Raw genomic sequence first — 24,862 nt, forward strand, 5'->3', positions numbered from 1 at the left:
GAGTTAGCAAAAACTCAATAAATGCACAAAAAAAAAAAGAAATATCAAATTTAGAATCAACAATAGATAGTCTAGAATATATATATCAACATAACCTATATGCATTTAAATAAAATGAACAAAGAAGAATTTATAATAGATGAAAAAACATATGAAAATCACGAAGGATTAAAAATAAAAATAGTATTCTCTAATTTAGGAAGGAGATATAAGAAACTAGGTGAACATTTATATTTAATGTTAGAAAAAGAAGAATTAAAATTAGAATATAAGTTGGCAGCCATGGTAAGAATAGAAAGAAAACACGAAGAGATAGACAGAAAAAAAGAAATAGATAAAATAAAACAACAAACCACAGAAAAATACAAAAAATAGAAGAAACTAAAAATAGTAGGATTGCTGAATTAGAAAAAGAACTACAAATGTTAAAAGATTTGTATGAAAAGAGACAGAAAGAAAAAGATAAAGAACAAAAATTATTAATTGAGATAAATCAATTTAAAGAAAAATTAGAAATAAAAAATAAAGAACCAGAAACCAGTGAATTAGAAATAAATACAACAGATGCTGAAGAAACAGATAATTATGATTCGGAAGATAGTGAAACATATACAGAAATTCTAGAAAACATAGGAAAACTAGAAATTAATGAAAAACAAGAAGTAATTAGTAAATAAAATCTAGAACTAATAAATACAGAAGTAAATACTCTAGATAAAAATATAATACCTAGTACATCAGAAATAAGAAAACCAACCTATAATTACAAAAATAAGTTTAAAAGATATAATCCAAAGAATGAATATAATAAATGGACACCAAAACAAACAATTAATTACAACTTTTTAGACTTAGATTGTGTAATACACACAAATAAAACAATACAACTATGGGTAGGATACATATTAAAATAATTATTAGGTAATAAAATAGATACAACAAATACACCAGAATATATAGAAAAGACATTAATAGGAACAGTAAAATTATGATTTTTAAACCTAGCCGAAGCAAGTAAAAAAGTACTAAGATCTGATAATAAAACAGAAGGAACATCAATACCTACTAAAATACTACCAACAGAAATATTAAAAAAATATGAAATATCTATAAGAGAAGAATTTAGTTGTATAACAACAGAAGAAGAAGAAGAAGAACAAAATAAAGAGAAAGATACGAATAGGAATTTAATGTTAAAATTAGCAATATGTAATATGTGCTATATAGATGAGTATACATGCGCATTTAAAGAATATTATTATAAAGGAACATATAATATAGAAGAAAGTAAAGAAATAAGAAAATTATATTTTAGTAAATTACCTGAACCATTTAGTTCAAAAATAATAAAGAGTTGGGATGAAGCAAAAATAGTAGATACCCTAGGAGCAAGAATAAAATTTGTACACCAATATTATAGAAATCTATGTGAAAAATATAGAGAAGAAATAAAAATAGAAAAAACATTAATAAGAAATTTAGCATGTTGGAAAGATAAAATAGCACCTCAATTTGGATGTGAAGAAAGATATTATAAGAAAAGAAAAAGATATAAGAAATATAAGAAATACAAAAAATCAAAATTTAAATATAAGAAACCAAGAAAAAGATATTATGTAAAAAATTATAAACATAAAAGACCATATAGAAAAAAGAAATCTATAAAAGAATGTACTTGTTATAATTGTGGAAAATTAGGACATTTAGCTAGAGATTGTAAATTATCAAAAAACCCAAAAAATAAATAAATATCAGAAATAAAAATAGAAAATACAAAATATATGCAGATAGATTATATAGATTATGAATTAGAAAGTGAAGATAGTATATATGAAATTTCGGAAAATGAAACAAATAATGAAATAGATAGTGAATTAGACGAATCAAATGACTGAAGAAGATATAAAAATGATTCAAATAACTGAAGAAGATATAGAAATAATAACGAAGGAAGAATATATAAATGAAGAAGGAACAAATCAAAAAATAATATTTAACAGTAATATATTTGACAAAATAAAAGGAAAAGAGTTAGACTTAAGTGTAGAAAAAATATTTAAAATACCAACAATTAAAAAAATATTTAGTAGAAAAAAGGAAGAATTCTACACAGTAAGCCAAAAAAACAAGTAATAGATTGTAGATATGCAAAAGGAAGAGCTAATATACCACTAGTAACAAAAAGAATAATTAATAAAGAAATAAACGATATAAAAAGTAAAGACCCAATAAAATATATACACCTTAGAGGAACAGAGATTTTAATAAAAGCATGTTTTAGAGAAGGAATAAATACACCAATAGAATTATATTTAGCAGATGACAGAATTATAAAACCTATAGGAAAAAGTATAATAACAGTCATGAAAGGAAATTTAATATACCAAAAATTTAAATTTATAATGAGTACGAATTATTCAGTAGCAATAACAGATGAAAATATAGATAAATCATTAGTATTATATTGGAAAATATCAGGAATAGAACTAACCCCAGGAAGTAAAATATTTACAGAAAGATGTAAAAATCTATATGTATTAACAACAAAACATAAAATAACGGAAAAAAATAAAATTAATAAAATACAAATAAAAAGTCCTTTTGAACAATTTGTAAAAACAATTGATAATAATGATTATAGTTACAAAGACATAGATATAGAAGAAGATCTAGAAATACTAAATGATAGAATAAGTACAACAAAACGAATAGCTCATGAAAAACCAGAATCATCAAGCTCATAAAAAAGAACAAGTTATGAAACAACTTCAACAGTTAATTTAAATCAATATTAATAGGAACAATAAATGAAAAAGAATATTTAATACTCTTAAACGAAGGACAAAAAGAAAATTATATAGCAAAATATCTAGTAAAAAGTGAGAAAATAAAATCTAATAGTGATATATGCCTAGATCTACCAAGGAGTCTAATAAACATTAAAGATATGACAGAAAAAAATAATAATAATAGGAGTAAGAAAAATAAAAATAGAATTTGAAATAAAGGAAGAAATGCAAAAAACAGACATAATATTACAAATAAAATGGTTAGAACAAGTAAAACCATGCAATATAGAACATACACAATTATCTATAACATATAATACAACAACAACAAACCTAGTATTATCTATAACATATAATAACGAAAGATTATTCATAAAAAGAACTTTAACATGATATGAAAATACATGTACTTGTAAAAATAATAGCAGAAGGATATTATAATATGTATTATACACCTATGATAGATACAGGAGCAGAAGCAAACTTATATAGATACAACTTTTTACCAGAAAGTAAATGGGAACACCAATAGTAGTCAAAGAATTTAATAATGAAGGAAGCCTAATTACATATAAAGCTAAAAAAGTAAAAAAATACAGATATGGATAAAATAATAACAATAAAAGAAATCTATAATTATGAACTAACATCAAAAGATATGCTTTTAGGAATGCCATTTTTAGATCAATTATACCCACATATAATAACTAAAACAGATTGATGGTTTACAACACCATGTAAACAGAAAGTAAGAGCAAAAAGAGTTACTAATAAAATAAGAAAGAAAACTGATTGGATAGAAGAAAGTGAAAAAATTACACAAAAGTTAGAAAATATAAAAAATATAGAAGACACAGTAGAACTAGTTGTATTTTCGATAAATAAAAAAGAAATAACTATATATTTAACAGATAAGGTAGAAATTATAAAGAAAAAATTAAGAAAATTATATAGTGAAGATCCATTAATAGATGGAAAAAACATAAAACTACTATAAAAATTGAATTAATACATAAAAATAGCATAATAACTCAAAAACCATTAACATATAATTTTGATGATTTAAAAGAATCTAAAATGCATATAGATGAATTATTAGAAAAACAGTATATACAAAAAAACAATAGTAAACACAATAGTCCAGCATTTATAGTAAATAAACATAGTGAACAAAAAAGAGGAAAAAGTAGTATGGTTATTGATTATAGAAACCTAAATGCAAAAACTACAATACATAATTATCCAATACCAAATAAGATATTAAAAATAAGAAAAATACAAGGATATAATTATTTTAGTAAATTTGATTGTAAATCAGAATTTTATCACTTAAAGTTCGATGAAAATTCTAAAGAATTAACCTCATTTACGGTACCACAAGGATTTTATAAATGGAACGTATTACCATTTGGATATAAAAATACACCAGGTAGATATCAACATTTTATGGATACTTATTTTAAACAATTACCTAATTGTATAGTATACATAGATGATATACTACTATATACAAAAACTAAAGAGGAGCATTTAAAATTATTAGAACAATTTACAGATATAATAAAAAAATCAGGAATAAGTTTAAGTGAAAAGAAAACCGAAATTATGAAAACTAGATAGAGTTTTTAGGAATACAAATAGATAAAAGTGGAATAAAAATGCAACAACATATAGTACAAAAAATAATAAATTCAAAAGAAGAATTAGATACAAAAAAGAAATTACAATCATTTTTAGGATTAGTAAACCAAGTAAGAGAATATATACCAAAATTAGCAGAAAACTTAAATCCTTTACCGAAAAAATTAAAAAAGGAAATAGAATATAATTACAACGAAGAAGATAAAAAAAAGTCCAGAAAATAAAAATACTTTGTAAAGAATTATCAAAATTACAATTTCCAGACGAAGATAAAAAATTTATATATATAGTAGAAGCAGATGCAAGTGAATATAGTTATGGAGGAGTACTTAAATATAGGTAAGAAAATGAAAAAATAGTACATTATTGTAGATACTACTCAGGTACATTTAATGAAACAAAAATAAAATGGGAAATAAATAGAAAAGAATTATGTTCATTATATAAAGGTTTATTAGCATTTGATCCATATATTGTATATAACAAATTTATTGTACGGATAGATTATACACAGGTACGTTGGTGGTTAACAAAGAAAATACAAAATTCAGTTACAACGAAAGAGATTCGGAGACTAGTATTAAATATGTTAAATTTTACATTTACAATTGAAGTAATTAGTACTAACAAAAATGTTATTGCAGATTACATATCAAGACAAAGCTACACCGACTGATATAATAGAAGAAGATGCTTTAGAAAAGATACTCAAAACCCTAACTACGCTTTCAATGAAAGTGTACAGTATGGGTAATGAAATAGAAAAGCTAAAGACTAATGAAGTTAAAATGAAGTCTAAAGCTACAAATTAGCTAACTCAGTAGTGTGCAGAGCTATGTCGATCAAAAGACATTAAAATTCTAGAGCTAAAAGGAGACGTTGGGACACTCCATAAAACCCATAACGTTTATCAATCTACAATTGCAGGTATAAGCAAAGGAGTTAGATATCAGAACATGAACATGAATAAAATATTTGAAAAATCATCTATACCAAAAATAAAAAAAGACCCCTTGTACATACCCCACAAATTACCACATATCGAGATAGTTTGAACCAAGATAAAAAAGCTTATAACCATATAGCCTGAGGATATATAGAAAATATCTACAAAGTACAAACTTTTATAAACCTTAACCCTAGAGCTACAAATATCCAAGAACCAAACACAAACCATATAACCCAAAAATTACAAGGTTACAATAAGCTAATCGCACTACCCAAAACCAATCCAAGCTTAATAAAAACATGTTTCGACTATGGATTATTAAATACCGTATATACCCAAGATGGAGAAGAACTAACAGCTATAGAAGAATTACATAAAGTATTCACCACCTATGAAAGAGTAACCAAAGGAAATCTATTTTATATAAAGTTTTATACTACACCAGCAGAGATATTATACGACGAGATCAAACCAGTTATACAAGTTGTAAAAATAGGATTAACTAGAGATATGATTATACCGAAAGATATTGTACAGCAGCCAGAGATACCCAAAATCGAGATACCTGATTTTTATGCAAATAAATGACTTATTGGATTAGCTACAATTATTCAAGAATTAGCAAATAATTACATCAATGGAAACCCAATATGGAGCTATTATTCAAGAGACCATCAAATGATTTATTCAAATTCAAGAGAGCTACGACAAATAGATATGGAAGATGTTAGACAATGGATAATAACATTACTTAACCCAGAAAAATAATCTACTGCAAGAGAAATTAGGAAAGGATTTATTTCAGATAGATTATTAACAAGATATTACAAGATAATTGGACACAAATATCCAGACCATCAATGTTCAAGATGTAATGGAGGAGATAATATTATCCCAGAAGTTCAGCTAGAATAAAAAATCATCAACCAAGAAGATAAGGATGCCAGCTAGAAGATAAAAAGAAGACAGTGACAGAGCAATAATGGAAGAAGACAAAGCATTAAAATTAGGAAAATGCCATATGAAGAAAAAGATAAAATTCTTACGTAAATTATTGTAAAGTTTTTATAGCCTTTTAGACTTTTCTTTTCATTTAATAGCCTTTTTGACTTTTTTAAGTTTTTGTTAGATTTAACTCTTTTCTTCTCAGAATGTAAAGACTTTTTTGTAAAATAGATAGGATACGTGTAAAATAGGAACGGTATAGAAATAGAATACACATTTTCTTTATCTTTCTTAGGATTATAAATAGAGAGCATTTTGCTCAGTTAGAAGGCAAGTCTTCATGTGTTGAAGCAAAAAGCCCTCCTTTGTAAACAAAAAACTTTTGAATATTTAATAAAAAACAGATATATTTCAAAGCAAAAGCAATGGATGAACAAAGCCCAGAATTATCAAATCTACCAGAACAGGTATATTTATTTATAGTTATGAATAGCTAAATTCATCATGATATGATAAAATAAGTTCATGTTAGTTACTTTATAGTAGAATTATTCAAAAAATAGCATGCTAAGAAGTTTATTAGCAAAGTGGAAAAGGAGAAAAATCCCTAAGAACTATGCCATCCTAAAGGTGAAACCGATGAGGCAAGAAAGCCGTGATAGGGGAGTAGCCAGAGTAGAGGCGCTATTTAAGGAAAAAGTATCCAAATTACCATGTAATAGTGACTGAAGAACATATTATTTAAGAATAATCTAGTATATAGTAATCTAAAATGATCATATTTTGTTATGTGTATGATTGAAGGGAATATTTAGAAAAAAGCATCATATGAAAAATGAATACTTATTTATCTGACGAAATGGTAGATAAATTTAAAATACTTGTTTTGTATGTACTTAAGGATATAGAAATTGTAGATATAAGAAAAATCATATTGGAAAAAATATTTGATAAATATTTTATGACTAGAATAAATTACATACCTCACCTACCTAACTACTCTTATAAATACTTACATACCAAACCTACACATCAACCATGATAAATTACGTATATTTAGAATATTGGAAAATGAATATGAAAAATATATAATTAATAGAAAAATTAATGAAAACAAATTTAAAAGAATATATGAGAACCAAAGATATAAAATATATAGAATACCTTAATGAAAATATAGAGGAATTAATAAGATTAAAACAAAAAACTAAAGAATATTATGAAAAAGCATTTAATTAACCCACCTAAATGACAGATAATTTTGAAGTACTAGTTTTATACATACTTAGAGATATAGAAATTATAGACTTAAAAAAAATAATATGGGAAAAAAATTTAACATTGAAGATGAAGAGTTAGATATAAATCAGATAGAAGACGAGTTAGGAGAAATATACTTAAGTGATGACAATCACTATTACTACCTAGATAATTATTCAGATGGATATTATACAGATTAAGAAATGCTAGAATATATTCAAAGAGTTAGGGAAAAACAAAGTTGGCTATATGAAGAAATTAATTATAGAAACCAGCTTAGAAAATGAAGAGAACAATTAAAAGAAAGATTAATTTGGATAAATAAAACCATAAAACAATTAGAATTAAAAGAAAGTTTAGAATATGATTTAGACATAGAATTATTCATAGACGAAAAAGACAGGATAATTAACGAAATAGATAACCTAGAATTTAATATCAGATATAGTACAATTAGAATAAATTATTACAAATAATTTTGCAGTATCGCAACTACTTTAGGATAAAATGATAGATTATGAATATTTAAAATATTGGAGACAAGATATGGAAGAAATAAGAATTTGGGTTTTTTGGTAATTTACAATCTCTAGCTAAATGCCCTAATTTTTCCACAATTATAACAAGTACATTCTTTTATAGATTTATTTTTTCTATATGGTTTTTTATATTTTTAATTTTTTACATAATATTTTTTTCTTGGTTTCTTATATTTATATTTTGATTTTTTGTATTTCTTATATTTCTTATGTCTTTTTCTTTTCTTATAATATCTTTCTTCACATTCAAATTGAGGTGCTATTTTATCTTTGCAACATGCTAAATTTCTTATTAATGTTCACTTGGAAACAATGGTTCTATGGCTCTTGCAACAACTTTACATGGTCCAGGAAATAGTGTAGGACCCATACCGAGTAGAATCTTTAATAGTTTGAATTGACATCCTACTTTGAACCCGCACTAGTGGTTTTAGTGGCAAAACTCTAGATTTTCCATTGATTTTGCTATGTAGTAGATGAGATGGTACCTGATACGTCATACGAATTCATTGAAAATGGTTTTCTTTGCAGTGATCTTGACAACAATATGAGTTATGGGTGGAATTTGTCATGAGTTTTATCCTGATTTTTCTATTATATTTGTCGTGAAGTTTGACATACCATAATCTTGCTTGTGGTAATATCTTATATGCCTAAATTATACCTCTCTTATGAGAGAGTAAGCAGTTGTCGTTAGATATATAACCCAATTAGGTTGGGGTCGAATCCCACAGGGAATATGGTATTAATCAAGGCTATTTTTGATTTAACCGGCTAATAGTTAAGAGTTCCCTTTAATTGGGGTTTTTATCAATCAAACAATTATTAATATTTCAACTAGCTTTAGCAACTCAAATTCAATATTTCAAATCAATGATGTAGTAAAAATAAAGTTGTGATCACTATGACTATTGATTTCTATTGAATAATAGTTGAAGCATTAGATTCTCATGACATGTGGGAAACAACAAATTATCATTATCGATAGTAAATCCAAGCGCCTTTCAACCTACTTAGATTCTAGATTTCCTAATTCCTTTTAACTTAGGAAATACCCTCTATTCACATTGATTTTATTTCAAGTTGATTAATTTTGTTACAACATTAATCATTAGATAGAAAGTTGGTCTGTCTAAATCTCCGTTGATAATTCACTTTCTTTAATTGATTTCTCAATTCAAGCAAACCAAACTATGGCTAAATCTATTATTTGTAACCAATAGAAACATTCATTACAAAAGAATTATCAAGATGATCCTACGGTAAATCGATTCTTCGCCAACTATTAAATCAATAAAACAATACTCATAGATCCCACAACTCCAGTTATGGGATTTAGTTCCTCATCTAATAGAAAGAGATAGTATAGAATAAATCCATAATTCAAAAGTAATTAACTTACAATAGATAGAATTGAAGATTGTTCTCTTCCAAGTTCAATGGAGAATTCCAAAAACTAAAATAATAATTCAAAAACTGAATTCAAACTTAAGAAACCCAAAAAATATAAAAACTGCTGTTGTGGAATAAGTTCAAGATGCCTAATGAAAACTTAAGATTTTCTGTAAATACCCATCACATTCAGAATTTGAAATTCAAAATCAATATATTCTGCATCATAGCTGATGACTGATAACGCTCAAACTACACTCTTGAATAGATGTAAGTGATCGTTGTCAATATAAAATTCAAGTAGGTTAGAGTCGAATCCCACAGAGAATAAGGTGTGAACTCAAGTCGTTTGCGATTTAATTCACTGATAGTTTAACGTTTCCTTAAGTGGGGGTTTAAGTTTCACAAATGATTGTTTGTCACTTTAATTTCGATATTTGTAACCAAGATTTTATGAAATAACCAAAATTATGTTCACTAGGGCTTACGGTACATAACAAATGCTAAAGGTGACTTACGATTCTCATGGTGGTTAGGATAACAAGCTATCTTTATCGATGATATGCTCAAATATCTCTCGACCTATTTAAGCGTCTAATTTCCTAATCCTCTCAGACTTAGGAAATCGCTATTCACTGCCCAGATTTTACCTCAGGTTAATCAACCTTGTTACAGTGTTGATTATTAAACGAAGTATTTTTGAGTCCCTGTTGATAATTTACTTCCTACTGTATATGATTTCTTTCTCAAGCAAATCAAAGTAGGTGTGTCTATTGTTTGCAACCAACAAATGTTAATTAAAATCTCAGAATTATCAAGAAATGCTAACAGTTATTAAATCTTGAGTGTTTAGCACATCATCATGACCTAACCCTAGATCCCATAATTCAGGTTAACGGAGTTTAGCCACTCATGATGCAAAGAAAGAAACACATAATTGAATTCATAATTAAGAAGATTAACTTACAGGGATGAATAATAATTAGTGAATCGTAGATTAGATCACAAAGAAAAATTCCCAAAATAGTTGTATTGTTCGAATCCAAAAAAAATAGAGAAAGAAAGATCGAAAAATATTCTCCAAGACTTAAAATATCAAACTCTTTTTTTTGAACACTGATGCTGATGAATGAATGAATAATCTTTCAAAAACCCTTAAACAAAGCTTTAAATAGTTCAACCTAAATAAGGAAATAAAATTAAAGTCACAGCTTTTCCTCAGAATAGACGACGACATCCGTGATAGCTTATCAAGAGTCTGACGGCTTATCACGGATGTCGTCAGCTCCTCTGTACTTTTGGCTTCTGTTGTCTAATGCTAACAATGACGTTGATGCCTTATCACCAACCTGATGGCTTATCACTGATATTGTCAGATCTTCTGTAATTTTGGCTTTTGCTGTCTAAGGCTGACGATAACGATGACGACGTATCAAGAGTTTGATGGCTTGTCACCAATATCGTCAAAACTTCATCTCAGCTTCTAAGTTCTGCCTAAGTCTGATGGAGCTCCTGATGCCTTATCACCATCTTGACATCTTATCACAAAATGTTATCGCAGCTTCTCTTCAACTCTCATTATCTGGTTAAGGATGATGACATTCATGATGGCGCATCACACTTTTGACGTCATATCACCAGATGTCATCACAGGCTTCAACTCATGCTTAAGTCTGACGACAACTGTGATAGCCTATTACAGGGATGACGACTTATCACAGGTGTCGTCAGCCATACTTCTCTTCAAATTTCTCCAGATCTTAACTTCTTTGCTTCCATTCTTATTGGTTCTCCATTCCATCAGCTTAAACTGTAAAATCAGACATAAACAAATCAAAAATGAAAAAAATTGCTTAAGACTTTACAATTATTCTTGGTTAAAGGTCTTAAATATGTTAGCAATTTCTCACACATCAACGACAAATTTGACGGCTTATCCACTTGTTGATAGCCTGCCAACTAAGTCGTCAGTTTGAGTCCTCAGCATCTATGTTCTGTGTTCATGTGATGACTTCTACTGTTAACCTATAAAAAGGTTGATGACTTATCAACCAAGTCATCAACTTGACTTTCTTAGCATCTATGTTCTGTTTTCTGGTGACGACTTCTACTGATAACCTATCAATAGGTTGATGACTTATCACCCAAGTCCTCAACTTAACTTTTTCAGCATATAGATTTTGTTTATGGGCAACAACTTCTTCGAATAACTTATCAACAGGTTGACGACTTGTCACCAAAGTTGTCAACTAAATCTCTTCAATACTTAGCTTCAAAATCACTTTTCCAAAAATGTTCTTTTTGTCATGGTTTTCATAGGTCTTATGCATCTTGAATTTCCCTACAAAATCATATGAAATACGATAAAAAAACAACAATAGTTACTTAGGAACTTATAATTATTTCAAGATAAAAGCCTTAAATGTGCTAACACAAAACTAGCACATCAACACCCTCAACTTAAAACACTTGCTTGTCTGCAAGCAACTAACACATGATTATGCACACAATAAGAGCACCAATGCAAGGAGTCGCACTTGTTTTCTTCATTTTGTACACATTAAAAAATATGTGATCTTTTTCTACCAAGCAAGATCAAGATTCCATACATATTTTTAAAGTGCAAATAGACAAACCACTACTGAAACTCAAAATATTTAATCAAATGTTCAGTGATTACCACTACCATTCACATGCCCTCACATAGAAGAAAAAAGTTCCTTACTCCAAATGTTTCATGTTTTTTCTAGGAACTAGACACTAAATCTCTCACTCTCAGAATAAAGTTTCAAATGTGCACTTACATGCCATAGGGTTGCCCTTACCATTCTGTTTGGGTTATATAGTAGTCAAACTAAGATCACTGCAGGGGTTTCTTTGCTTAAAATGAAGGCTTAAGTGCTGAAAAGGTCAATTTAGGATTAGTGACTTAGCCTCTCTTTGTTCATTTACACCACTCGGCTATAACTACTTATTCATTTGCATTCCTCTCACAATCCACTTTTGTGAATTGGTTTCCCTCCTAACATTCCCAATCACTGCCATTTGTTTATTTATTCATTTTTACTATTTTTTTTGGAATATGCCAACTTTCGTAACATCTTTTATACCTTTCAATCATTATCTTCTCTATTGTAGCCACCCTTAACTTAGGCAATTTGCCTGAGTTGATGTGTATAATGTCCAAAGGGAGAACTGGGGTTAAAATAAAGGTTTAACTAAGGAATTAATGAAAAGTGGTCTGGTGATGAAACAAAGAAAAATCTAATGGCTCAAAGCGGATCAATTACAAGCTTATGGGTTGTTGGGTTACTTATCAAAAAATGGCCTGCGATCATTTCTCAGATGACTACTTGCAAGCTAACAGAATGACTTGGGCAAGTTCTAGATGCATGCACACAATAAAAATATATTTATAGAAAAACCTCACTCTCTCATGGAATGGAATTTTACGGACATCACCAATTACTTAATCAAACCTAAGCTCAAGCAGGGAATGCTATATTTGCATACTTTCATAGACAGAAATGGTTTCCTATGCACCTAGCAATCAATCTCACAACCAAAAATTTTGATGGGCTCATAATTTCAAATCAAAATTTTCAAAATTATGCAATGCTACTCACTCACATCTACTCCTCATGCATACATAACACATAACTAAAAAGAAACAACAAATCCTAAACATGTCGGTTCCTAGATAGCGCTCAAGAGAATAGAACACAGACAATACAACCTTGAGGTTGAAAGTACCCCCACCCCACAAATAAAAGCATGCATTTCCCTTAATGCATTATTATTGAAACTTAATAACAAGGTTAAGGACATACCTGCAGTGCCTTAAGTGCTTATGTCATGAGTTGCTGACTGTGTGCTGCATCATTAGCAGGAAGAATATCAACAGTGGCATCAGGTTCCACTAATGCATACATAGCAGTGGTTGGTGGAGTAAAGAAACTCCCCACAAGGCTCCGAAGGTCTACTGGCAGAGGTTCCCACAACTTTAGGTCTCAGTGCTTCTTTCATTTGTTTTATTTTTCAGTCCTCTTCTGCTTGTCACTCTCACTTCTTTTTATCTTTTCTTTGCCTTTTTGATCAACTAGTTTATCTTCATAATCAACATCAATAACTGAGACTATACTCATTTCCTTTGGTTGCTTCATGGATTGACACACGTCAAAGCTAGCTTCTTTATTATTGAGCCTAAATTTTAGCTCATTCAGCTCCATGTCAACTAATACTCTCCCAGTTGCTAAGAACGGCCTACCTAAAATTATGGGTACCTCAAAGTCCACTTTTTAATCAAGAATTACAATGTCTGCAGGAAATATAAAATTGGACACCTTTAAAAGTACATCATGTAGAATCCCTACGGGTCTCTTTACCGACTGGTCATCCATCATTAGTCACATTGGTTCAGGATTTCATAAACCTAATTTCTTGAAAACCGCCAATGGCATAAGGTTGATGCTCTCTCCAAGATCGTAAAATGCCTTACCAAAGTAAAATGCTCCAATTGTACACGAGATAGTGAATGCTCCCAGGTCAGCTTTCTTATGCACTAATGAACTAGTAGCAATAGCATTACATTGATGAAGATTGTCCACAGGATCATATATAACTATCCTTTTCTTCGTCACGAGGTCCTTTATAAATTTAGAGTATCCCAACATTTGCTCTAATGCCTCGAATAAAGGCACATTCATTGTTAACTATTTCAGTATATCCATGAATTTGCTAAACTTACCCTCATCTGCTTTCTTCTTTAATCTTTGTGGAAATAGAGGTAGTGGATTTGGGATTCTAGTTAGAGAAAATTCTACCTCTTTTCCTATGCCTTGCTCCATATCACTAACCTATTTTGTCTTAGATGGTTGTTCCACTTCTGTACTCTTGTTTTCTAAACCTCCCAACTCCTAAGGCACTACTGGGATTCATCAACCATATCCTCATCTACTGCGACCTCATCAATATGAGGAGATGCTCCCAGACATGGACTAGATAACATCTTACCACTCCTAGTGGTAATATTCATACATGAACCGTCAATCCTCAGATTCTAAACTATATCACTTGGTATAGTCACACTCTTTCTTTGGTTGAATATTCTTGATAATTGGCTCATCTATTGCTCCAATTATTTAATAGATGTGGAGTATAAGTCAACTAACTGACCCATGGTCAACAAGTCACTCTTCATTTCCCTAACTCTGGCATCTGTTGACTCTAGTCCTTTCAATACTTTTTCCATTATATCCTCCATAGATAATTTCCTAGAATTGTTCACAGCATTATCACGGCTCCTAAGTGGTACATACAATCCACTTCTATAATTTTTATTCTTCTAATCTCCTTGATAGTTCCAACCTTGGTTTCTGTAACGACTAGATTTTCTAGAATTGAAACGTCACATGGTGCTCATGATCCTGAAAGACCACAAGCTAACCCTCTACTGATATCTATACCTGAGCAGTGCATAATATAGATAATAAATACGGAAACTGTCCATAAGGTTCAAACCATCTAAAAATACTCAAAACTGAAAAACTGAATATTGATACATTTGTCTGAAAAGCCTCTAAACTATCCGAACTGTGAGTTGATGGGATATGTCCCCAACTAACTCTGTATACTAAAAATAAACAAAATCTGATGTGATAATAAAATAAGGATCATCGTCGACTGAAGAGGACTCACTGCTACATCTACTGCTGCTGACTGGGAATAAGCTGCTAAGGGTACTCTGGATCTCATTTCTCTGAACCTATGGTGTCAAATAAAACACCATAGCGTAAATGAGTCCGTACGAGAATGTACTGAGTATGAAGATGAGGTAAGTCTAAATGTAAGGGCTTATGCATGAACAATTACTTAACTGAATAATCATGAGAATATTGAATGAGAATACATGCATGAATGCACAAATTATAACTGAAATCATCGTGACTCGAAATACTAAAACTCGGATACTGCTTCACCATCATCTAAACTCACTACTAATACTGAGCTACTAAACAACTTAATCTCTTGATATTGATAACCGCGTACTGGATCTAAGATCAGTCCTCTCTAGTGAGTGATCTCGAAAACTGATGTTACTGAAGTTGATTAACTGAATCTACTCACATCAATGACTGCACTCTAAACTTGCTACTCTCAGCTGACTGAATCAGAGATCAAACCTCTCTAACAGATGATCCCTGAATCTACTATCAATGACAAAAAGAGATTTTATCTGAGATAGAACCTATCTAGCGGAGGATTTCTGAATTTGATAGTGAGAATACTCAATTGAATCTGAGACTGAGATCAAGCCTATCTAACGGGTGATCTCTGGATCTGATAATGAGATTAATCAACTAAATCTGAGACTGAGATCAAGCTTATCTAACAGGTGATTTCTGGATCTGATAATAAGATTAGTCAACTAAATCTAAGACTGAGATCAAGCCTATCTAACGGGTGATCTCTGGATCTGATAGTAAGATTACTCAACTGAATCTGAGACTGAGATCAAGACTATCTAATGGGTGATCTCTGGATCTAATAATGAGATTACTCAACTGAATCTGAGACTGAGATCAAGACTATCTAACGGGTGATTTCTAGATCTGATAATAAGATTAGTCAACTGAATCTAAGACTGAGATCAAAACTATCTAACGGGTGATCTCTGGATCTGATAATAAGATTACTCAACTAAATCTGAGACTGAGATTAAGACTATCTAACGGGTGATCTCTGGATCTTATAATACTGATATTGAATATCTTTATGTGAGACCATGCCTATGTAGTGGGTGGTCCATGAATCAATGGAACTATCTGAGTTCCTTAATGAGATAGGTGACTGTATCTGACAGTCCTGATTTCTGAGTTCTACTCTGAAGATTGATACTGAAACTGTAACTGTGGGAGTTCTCACTTAACCGACATGCCCCGAATCTGAACTGGTGGGGTCCAACCTGTAACCCCAGCTGGAAGAGTATCAATACCGTGCCACGAGTAAAGACCTCTACTCTGGTCAAGCCTCTCTAACGGGTGACCTTCACAAAAAGTCAACCCTAAGGCAGTATAATAGAAAAGCCTTATTCTAACGGGTGACTCCTGCTCCTGTGCTGGCTACGCAGTTCTGATGTTTAGGGATTTCTCTTAATGACTCTGCCTCTCTAACGGGGAGCCACCATCCCTACACTCACTCGGTGCTAGCTTCTACTCCTAAATGAAAGACACTAAACTGAACTTAAACTGAGTTGAATCTGTTACTGATCATATTTCTTGAATGACCTGACTGAGTTATGCTGAATTCACTTGGTTTCGTATCTGACAAAATACTATTGAATCTCGTTATCTGACTGCATGATACTGAGTTCTGAACTGAATACTTGAATACTACTAGGTCTGAGCTGAGTACTGAACTGAGGCTAGAATACTAGCGATACTAAGATTATTGAGATTTTTGAGATTTTGTAAGTTTTGTATCTATCTAAGAGTACAGAGTTCTATAACTCACTAAGTTCTGAGAATCGTGGCTTAACTGAGATTATCGAGGAAACTGATACGGGCTCTAGACTGCAGCTAATTTGTCAGGTATAAATACCCCCAGGACTCGATAACATAAAATTAAAACATAACCATTCCTGAATAATCAAGACTATGGACATTCATTCACCATCACAATCACTAAAGCATATCTTCAAGTATTTAGAAATCATAAACATGTAATAGTATAGGGAGACATGCTATTGGCTCATACTCCATTCAACAAGGTCTTACATCAAACACTTAGCATGTATTAAAGTGTTAGCATGTATCGAAGAGCACATAATTGGGGAATTTCATGCTATCATATCACAATTCATTCACTAAGTCTTTTCAACAAACACTTGGCATGGATGAGCTTGCATATAATTGGGGATTTCTAGTCAATATGCTATAATGGCTTTAATTCCTCTACATAAGCATTTTATCAAACATATGGGGAGCATGCTTTGCTTATTCAACAATTTCTTCACTTAATTGACATGAACACATCACTTAACAAGAAACTTGAAGAGGTTTTATCATGAACATCACATGAATATCACATACTAGGGTCAAAGCTTGAAAATTCATAAACAAAACATGAATTAAAAACTCAATAATAGCACGAACATCAATTTCAACTCATATGAATCATGAAAACTCATAAATATAAGATCTTTGAAATTTAGAAAAGGGTTCTTGAGCTTCTTGGATGAAAGGGGCCCAAGAATCAACATTTGCATACCTTAGGGAAAAAAAGGGTTTTGATTTTGCAGAAACCCTAGTTTTTGATGTTGAAGATGAGAAATAAAGTTGTGAGCATTGATCAGATATAAATAGGGTCTGAAAAGAGTGGAAAAGTACCAAAAAGTCCTTTTAAAATTGACTTAAAATTACCGACTAGGGACTGCGACGGTTCAAGGGACGGTTCATCGCTAGTCTGATCGTCTGTCGGATCGTCTGTCGCATGTTGGTCAGAAAAAGAATACACTACCTTGATGTGACGGTCTCAGTGAAAATCCATTGCAAACTCGACTGTCCGTTAGATCGTCCATCGCACGTTGGCCAGGATGAGGCCACATTACCTCAGCAGCGATGGTCCCAGCGATGGTCCATCACAGTTTTAATGGTACATCATCCTGGAAGTTGAACTTAGGCTAGTCACTTACTTAGTTGCAACAGTCTAGGCGACGGTCTATCGCAAGATCGACGGTCCATCAACCCAGTCGTCGCACTTGGGCGGTTCCAACTACTTTCAGTAAAACAGCCATAACTTCCTCGTTCGATGCCAGATTTTGACAAAATTGGTATCGATGGAAAGCTTATTCAATGACCTACATGACAAAAAGTCAATATTAGTAAAATTCTACACGGTTTTAAATTTTTCTAATTTGGGAAGGCACTTCTCAATTTTTTAGGGCCAGATTTATGCTTCACTAAACACAGTCTAAGGCCACACTACGAGAGAATTTTGCAGGGTCTTATAGTTTCTTTGACCATCGGCTCAAAAACCCTCCTGGTTATGCAAGTATTTAGCCTCCTTCTCAGTATCTGATTCAGCTTCCCTACTCTGTGACCCCACAACTTTTACCTTTTCTATCTTGCATGATAGAAAATGTTTCATGAGCAGATCTATCTGGGTTTTTATGTGAGCCATATCCTGATTATGTTTCTTTTCTCTCCCACGTTGTTCTGCTAGCATTTCACTAAACCCAGTATTACTTGCTACCTCAGAAACTCTAGTATGCCAAGCTTTACTTGTCTTAGTCATTCGTTCTAACATCTCTGCAACCTCAGTAAAGGTGAGCTTCGTAAAAACTCCTCCTGCAGTATTATATACAATTGGCTTTGTAAAAATGTTCCCATCAAATATTTATTAGTCATCTTGTGGTTTGGGCATTGAGTCAACTTCTTTTTAAATCTCACCCATGTTTCATCCAAGGTTTCATTAGGTAGTTGCCTAAAGTTTTTGATCTCATCCCTCAACTATAACATTCTGAAAGACGAAAAGAACCTTTCTAGGAAAGCTCCTTTTAGTTGCCTCCAGTTTGTTATAGAATTAGGTGTTAACTTATTCAGCCACAGAGTTGCCTCCCCAGATAGAGACAGTGGAAATAATCTCAGATAAATGACATTTTTCCCCACTCTAGGATTATCAAATGACTTACAAATGTAGATAAAATTCATCAAATGCAGATTTGGATCATCACCAGGTAATCCACCAAAGAGTCGTTTTAAGTTAAGTAGATGGATCATAGTGCTGGTGATGTTAAATTTCACCCAGGAGCTAGTGGTGGTGGAATGATTGCTCTGGTAGCTCCAGCTCCATCTAAATCAACACCATCCTCATCATCTAGAGCAAAATGCACAACAGATTGTTGATGCATCCTACTTCTTGCTTGCTGCTTCCAATATGCTGGTATAACATTTCATGTATGTCACCTATTTGCAGGATCAACCAACTCATCATCACCCAAATCTTCATTGTCCGCATTGGGTACATGCCCTGGTGATCTAACATTCTATTGGTTAACTAATAGTGCCCAAGTGCACACGCAAGTGTATATGGTCTACCAAGTAGTAAAGTGGCCTAATTAAACCCAAGCAGCGATCCCACAGAGACTTGATTTAACAATGATTTAATTTTAGTTTACAGTCTAGATTAATTTAGTGCAAGAGTAACCAAAAAGAGTTTGGAAAATTGTAAATTAAAACTAAAGTAATAATGCATAAATAAAATACTTTTAACAATCAATGGAGTAAAACCCAGGGTTAAAGCGCTCCGAACAGTCATACTATGTTATTGAATTTCATTCAATAATTTGCTTATCTTGATTGTTGATTCGTAGGGTTAATTGGATGATCATGATTTCCCAACCTCTAATCTTTTACCTAATTTGGACATTACAACTACATCGTTGAGCGGTGATGTAATAATTTAATTAAGTTAATTAAAACTATTATCCTTTGTATGAATCAAGTAAGACATCTAAGTACATCCCTATCCTAGATGTGAAGTTTAATTTTTTATTTTATAAAATAATAAAAATCCAAACTTTATTTATTCCCTGTTCTATCTCCCTATTCCCTCTCCCGAGATCAAAAGGTTGACAATATATGTATTTTATGAGTGATCAATCCATAAAATAATTAAAACAAGAATAAACAAACAACCAAATATGATAAACAAAATTAATCGAAATTAATCCAAAATAATAGTAATTATGTTCTTGACTTTAACCTCGAAAAGAGAGTTTTTAGCCATTAATATTCATAATCATGATCGAAATATTTGAATACATGATATGAAAAATTAAAAGTTAAAATAAAATAATTAAACCTAATTAACGAAGTGGCAGCCACCAATTTCGTCCAAACCGTCACCACAAAAAATTCTCGTCCCCTTGTAACTCAACGTGTCCCACAAATATATATCTTCCAAATTTGTCCAAATCTAATTGTGTCCAGGTGTCCACGTGTCCAGCCCCTTATGCAATATGTATATAGATAATATTATATAATAATAAACCTAGTGGGATTAGGAGAAGTCAACAATGACAAGATTTCCCCACAACCTCTAATTGCGTGTCATGTCATACAATCCCACTCAGTGTACAATTATAATTCAATTTTTGCCATGCATGATTATAGTGACGCGAGGCGTTGCTGAATGCATCACTAAAACTGGCAGCACTGGGAATGTCGACGCGACACATCAATTTCGCGTTGTCTCACTGGAATTTGCTTCTAAAATTTTGGTTAAGTGTTGAATGTCCTATCCTTTGTCCTTGATTTTTGTAGTGTATTTCCAATTAAGTTTTGCCCTTTAAATTATCAATATATTAACGTATTCATCTCACAAAGCCTCCTACAATATCACACACCATAAATTAAAGATCAAAACAACACAATATTCTCAACGATGAATTAAAACAAAAGCTAAGATAAGACAAAGTCGCAATGATCTTCCACTTATTATTTCAACTCTTGACTTAATCAAATTAACTTTGCACATTACAAACAAGTTATTCCACACATAATTACACATTTAAAATATTTGAAATAAATTAAACACATTAGAATCTACCGAAATCAACTAGACACACACCAAGCTCAAGCTAGTAAAACTAGTTTTCCGACTTGAACTCTAAATGACTCATTTAAGTACAAACTTGTTTGAAAAATACTTTGGACATTGTAATCACATACTTGGACACTTAAATGCTAATTTATATCAATATGAACACATTAAGCACTCGAATCGCTCTCAAAACAAGGTGAAATAAGCTAGAATAATGATACAAAAGTGTATAAACCCACCTCAGATCATCACCCTACACTTATACTCTTGTTCTTCCTCGAACACTTAAACTCTTGTTCTTCCTTGAACAACTCTTTACTCTAAGCATAAAAATCTGAGATGACACTACACTTCTACTAAATGCAAGACACTCAAGCTAGTACTACAATGACTACATGGAATGCAAGTTTCTACACAAAGCACGTTATTTACACAATTGATAACTCAAGAACACTACTTCAAAACTTCCTAGCCTCAAGAATTGACTCACCTAGTTGGCAAACTCATGCTTATTATTCAATCAAGGACATAATACAAATCACCCACATTCATCAAACATGTGCCCCTCACAATAAGAGAGTTACCCATAATCACTCACAATAATGCAATTTATAGCACAATGGGTACAAGAATCAAATTACGCTCATTACAAGAATCAAATTACGCTCATTCTCACAAAGAATTCACAAATTACATACAATGAACCATAGGCTTGCCCTTAGTGTAATGCTTTACTAATATCAGAATGCTGAACTTAGGATCAATTAGGTCTTTTTCGGATTGTAATGTAGGCTAAGGGACGGGTAGAAACTATTTGAGAATAGTGACTAACCTCTCTAAGTGCGCTAATACACTACATTATACATTCAAAATCAATCTCCAACAATCAAATTACACCATTTTTATCTACCCTATTCTTTTATTTTGTCCCATCTCTTTTAAGCATTTTCACAAACACATAGTGGATACATAGTTTACTACCATAAGAATCAATTTTTTTCTTTTTCACAATCATGGAAATATTTTTAACATAAATTATATCATAACCATCCACCACACATCAATTATAAACCAATAACTATTATCTTGGGGCATCAATTTCATCTTTTTCTTCTTTAATTTCTCAAACTCCTTACTCAGTTATTTTTTTTTCAATTAGAGCACTTTGGAGATTTTTGGATCAAATTATGGTCTATCAAAGAAAGGATTAGGTTACTTATGTGGTTATCAAAGAAAAAGCTAAAGGCTCAATGGGGGTGAACTAGGATTATGCACAAGGGTAGGTCAAAATCAAGGTACAAACAAGACTATCAAAGAAATGCCTATATCATCTCCTAAATTCACACTGTTTATTTTGTTTCACACATACACCGGGCAAGTTATTGGCATCACATGAAACAAAGAATATACAAATACCTCACATGCACATGACAAATGCTCAACTCAATAGGATCATCATAGACTCCCAACCAAATAGTAGCATAAATTCAAAATTAAGCCACCAAGTATAAGAGTCACAAAAATGAGCTTAAGAGTCTTAAAAAATAGCAATTCAATCAATTCAACATGTTTTTACCAACAAACCCACTTGCATCATGTAATAAAAAATAGCACCAATCAATATCTCACTTATTCCTAACCTACAAATTTTTAAATTGAGCCAAAATTTAGAAATTTCTCCACTACACTTAAAAATCTACTTTGTTCCCAAAGTGAATTTACAAGTAAAAAGATAGAAATACTCCATAAGGCCTCTAGGCCTAGCTAGTAGGATATTTTGTATTCATGGGATCTGCGGGACCCCACACTTCATTTTTCCATACTCTTACTTAGGTTTTCGGTACTCAGACTTCCCATAAATCTGTGATTCAACAAAAAACAAAAACTACGTGAAGTTAAAAATAAAAAAAAAACTAAAAAGAAAACATACCTTAGCTTGGGTTGCTTCCCAAGAAGCACCTAATTTGTGTCGCGGCACAACCCATATCAATTTAATCATATTTCTTCACCGTTTTACTCCACTTTGGGAGCCATTTTTTCATTCATTTCAGACCTCTTGAGTTTGCTCTCTCAAGGTCACCATCTCTCTTCACATCAACCTTCATCATGTTGGGACATAGTGGTTTCATTTTAGGCCGCTCAATCAGGTAATTCGGAGAGGTCTTTAGTAGACTAACCACCCCACACTTTTCCCCTTCAATAACATTGATCATGTACAAATCTTTAACTTGAGGTGTAATTTTGGGTGCTTTGTATACATCAAACACTACTTATTCATCCTCTACCCTCATCTGGAGCGTGCCTTCTCTAACATTAATTAACGCTCCTCCGATTACTAAAAATGAATGCCCCAAAATAATATTCACCTATTCATCTACCTCAAAATCAAGAATAATAAAGTCAGCAGGAATAACAAATTTACCAATCTTAATAAGGACATCTTCAATTATTCCTTCCGGATAAACCATGGAATCGTCTGCTAACTGCAAAAGGTCGATATAAGCTTTCCTAAGCCCAATTTTTCAAATAGAGATAGGGGCATCAATTTTATTCTTTCCCTCAAGTCACTCAGTGCATGGACCGCTTTATTCCTAATTTGAATAGGGATAGTAAATTTCCCTTGATCTTTTAATTTCTTGGAGTTTTTTATGTCATTACCGCACTACACTCTTCAGTGAGTGTTATTGCTCCCCCATCTTACAATTTCACCTTTTCACCACCACATCCCTCAATTACTTTGCATACTTAGGCATACTCTGCAAAATATCTAGCAAAGGTAAGTTAATATGAAGCTCTTTGAATGTATCAATGAACTTTTTGAATAGGGCATCCTCCTTTGATTTTATTTACCTTTGAGGGAATGGGAGTGGTAGTATCTTTTTCTTCTCTAGTTCAATATCTTTTTCTTTCAAGTACTCAGAATTCCTTGAATGTTCAGCAACACTGTCATTCAAGCTCTACCTCTTGATGTCAGTAACACTTTCAATTACCTGTTGGGTCAACACATTTGTATCTACCTCTTTTGTTTCCTTGGGAGGCTCTCCTTGAAGCTCTTTACCACTTCTCAAAGTTATTTTCATAACCTGCTTTTGATTTTCTGTATCTGCTGGAAACCTACCTTGTGGTCTGGCATTTAGTTTTTGTGATAATTGGACCATTTGCAACTCTAAACTTCTTGTAGTTGCTTGCTGATTCTTCAAGTCTATAGCAAACTGTGTCTAATTAGCTAGGATCTGTTTCAATATCTCATCCGTGTTGCTAGTTAACTGATTTGATTGGGCCTGAGGCTGTGGAGTGTTCCATGGCTGATTTGGTGGTTGAGTCTGCCACTTCATGTTATAGGAATTACTATAATTTGGCCTTTGAGCATTACCTACGTACATCACAGATTTTGAATTTGAAGCGCACATAACTTCTGAATGGCCATAATTTTTGTATACCTCACACCAACTTGCAGCTTATTGGATAGCATTTACTGTGGCTACAGGTTGTACTACTCCCAACTTCATAACGCTGAAATGAGTGTTGATTAAATTTTGTAAGGCAGAAACTTGTGCTAATAAGGCTATGAAATGGTCCACCTCCAATATTCCCATAATTCTTTTTGTGGCATTTCTAGAATTTGAATGCCAATCTGGATTTCCTTGTGCTATGCAATTCAGCAATGTGTACAACTCATCATAATTTAGCTCCAACGCTTGACCACCTGTGGCTGAATCTAGCAAAATCTTCATATTGTGATC

Source organism: Capsicum annuum, chromosome 7 (genome assembly GCF_002878395.1).
Source record: "Capsicum annuum cultivar UCD-10X-F1 chromosome 7, UCD10Xv1.1, whole genome shotgun sequence".
NCBI classification, from domain to species: domain Eukaryota; kingdom Viridiplantae; phylum Streptophyta; class Magnoliopsida; order Solanales; family Solanaceae; genus Capsicum; species Capsicum annuum.